The sequence below is a fragment of the Austrofundulus limnaeus genome, unplaced genomic scaffold (genome assembly GCF_001266775.1).
Source record: "Austrofundulus limnaeus strain Quisiro unplaced genomic scaffold, Austrofundulus_limnaeus-1.0 Scaffold124, whole genome shotgun sequence".
Classification (NCBI taxonomy): domain Eukaryota; kingdom Metazoa; phylum Chordata; class Actinopteri; order Cyprinodontiformes; family Rivulidae; genus Austrofundulus; species Austrofundulus limnaeus.
In genome coordinates this window covers 297,274-300,059 of record NW_013952526.1, presented here as the reverse complement: position 1 = coordinate 300,059, position 2,786 = coordinate 297,274, and the positions used below count along the sequence as shown (strand labels likewise).

The 2,786-nt window shown below is 38.8% G+C and overlaps 1 protein-coding gene across 1 annotated transcript in view; it reads left to right on the top strand.

Annotated features, from left to right (window-relative positions):
• si:ch211-186j3.6 (neural-cadherin) overlaps positions 1–2,786 on the top strand; it is a gene marked incomplete in the record, with an annotated part of 280,048 nt that overhangs the window by 130,820 nt on the left and 146,442 nt on the right.

Genomic DNA, 2,786 nt, shown 5'->3' with positions numbered 1-2,786 from the left:
CACACACACACACACACACACACACACACACACACACACACACACACACACACACACACACACATTTTGGTAAAGGTAGAGACATCAGAGCCTGAGAAAGGAATTTCATAAGTGAAAAAAATGGCAAGGCTGTCTCTAAAAAGAAAAAAAAATGAGAAGGAAGATGGAGGTTTTCATTCACACAGGACAGGCTCTTTTTTATTATTTSAATGGGGGTAGGTTAAAGTACGTATGTCTTCTGTCTGTCAGTCTGTCTTGTATACTATTTAAAACAATCTTTCATTGCTTCTTGCAAACTTGTTTTATTTAAACAAGTTTTTGTTTTTTTTGTTTACGGTATTTACTTGTTTTCACTTTTTTATTTTGTTCAGCACCTCATACTCTACAGTATRGATGCCTAAAAACTGCTGTATAATTATGTTGGAAAACAATCTTGTTCTGAGATAACTTTTCCAACATTTGTTGTGTAATTTGTTCAGCAGGTTTTTTTGACTTTCTTATTTTATAATTGGTTTTAAATTTGTAAGGGAGTGTTAAACTGCAGACATGAGGTGTTGTTTCACAGTCACCCATACTCAGTACAGTAATTTATTTATTTATTTTACAACAACTACCTCATATAGATATGTTTTTGTGAGTAGACATGCTGAAATTTAGTTGATGTAGAAAATCAACTTTATGTCAAGAAGGTAAAAAGGTCAGTATTTCAAGAAAAGGTTTGCTTTCAAGCACATAAAATCACTCAGAGATGAATGTGCAAGGTCAGGAGATGGGTTCAAAGCTGAAGTAAAAGTGTTACACACAAAGACATGACAATTAAAAAAGTGTATTTTTTGAAGTAAGAGGGCAAGTTCAGCCATGAACTTGAATGAAAAGAATACAAGTCAGGGCTGAATAATTAGTTGACTTGGTTTACAATGGATACAAACTTTGTTAAAATCCTCTTTATTTTGTWTACATTGTCAAAGGTCATAGTTGATTGTTTGTTGCTACATATGTGTCTCAGTTAGGCTCTTTGTTACCTCATCAGTTTATGGGCCTTGGTTCAGTAGAACTATATGATGTCAAACTGAGAAAATCCGGACTCCCTCCGCCYCCTGGCTGCACCGAGAAATTTTGTCCATGTAAGTTATGAACAGAAATGGTGAAAAAGGCCAAACCTGGTGGGGTCCAACTCCCACTTTGAAGGGGTCCAATTTACTACCAGCAATGCAAACCAAACTCTCGCACCGCTTGTATAGGGACTGAATGGACCGTAATAAWGGAACCACAATCCCATACTCGAGTAGCACCCCCCCCCCCAACAGTTCACCTCAAAGAACACAGTCACATGCCTTCTCCAAGTCTACAAAACACGTAGACTGGATTAGCAAACTCCCTTGACCCCTCATAAGGATCTTAGTGAGGGTAAAGAGTTTGTCCAGTGCAATGGCAGCTGGTGGATTTTTCTCTGGGGGGGGCTACAACTCCAAAATAGGCTCATCTCCAAAAGCAATCAAACGTGTACAAAGTTGCATCACAACAGCATATTTATTAAACAAATGAAAATAATAAAACAGCATTACAATATCATTGTAGTGTTTTGTTTTTTGTACATAAATTTTGCTCTTCTGTAACTGAGAAGCAAATTTCTTCATGATTCTGGTTAAAGTCAGGGATGCTTTAATAAGATTGTTCTTTATAGAGCATGGTCAGTGCAGTGAGATGTAATCATGTGTACCTGGGGAAAGTCTGGATTCTCTTCAGTGTTGAGAAGCTCCTCTCAGATTCAGCTGTGGTCAGAGGAGATGTGATGAGAATCTTCAGCCAAGTCACATGCTACATTCACACCAAATGTGTTTTGAGCAGCAAAAAAGTGGCCAAAGCTTCCAGTTGGACTCACTACGTTCAGACCAGAACAGAGACTAGACCAGCGTCTGAAGAGGGAGGAGCGTCTTGTTTTTTTTTTTTTTTCTGTCTGTCTTTGGCGTATGAAATAAAGATAAAATAAAGAAAATGGCTTTGCTTTATTTACTAAAGAGCATGTGAACGCCAGATAATAAACTCACCAGATGATATAGAGCYRGTTTGTTCAGTTAGTYTTGCCACTCCAGGAGCWGCGAGCTGACAAACTATTTTTTGTCCCGAACYCAGTTTACCACTGCAGTCRGTTTAACGAGCTGCTGACGCACTTCGGTGCTGATATCTCCAGCCAGAACACCAACTGCAGACGGTTGATTTCAGCTAAAGAGCTCCTGTCCATCTGTTTGTGGGCAACATTCAGGAAACTGTCATGTGGAAAAATGAGTCTCTCTGATTGGTTGTCAAGACGTGTTGAGCGGCGAAAGATCAGATTTTTGAACTTGGGCGTCAGCTGCTTTCGCTGCACCGCATGCACGGAAAATGCTCTGCTGCACCTTCGGCGAAGAGCTGGTACAGAGCCACAGCACCACTGCAGCTCCTGAACTAGATCAGACTTYTTTGTCCTGTTCAGYATYGGGTGAGCCCCCATTGTCTTCAGTGCTGCTTCAGAGAAMTGTTCTGCAGGAACCTGTCTGCCTGCAGCAGTGTAGCTCTGATCCAATGCTTGTGAATGTCTCAAGATGGTGTCACAAACCTAAAACAATAAATGCACAAATTTAATTCAATATGGAGATGGCTACAAGTGAGATTTATAATATATATTTAATATGCAGAGAACAATTAATGGTATTTTAAAAGCAAAAAATTGTTGCACCTCTAAGGCAAACTGTTACATTATATTTTTATTTTAAAATTGTATTCATTATATTAAAAAAACAAAACAA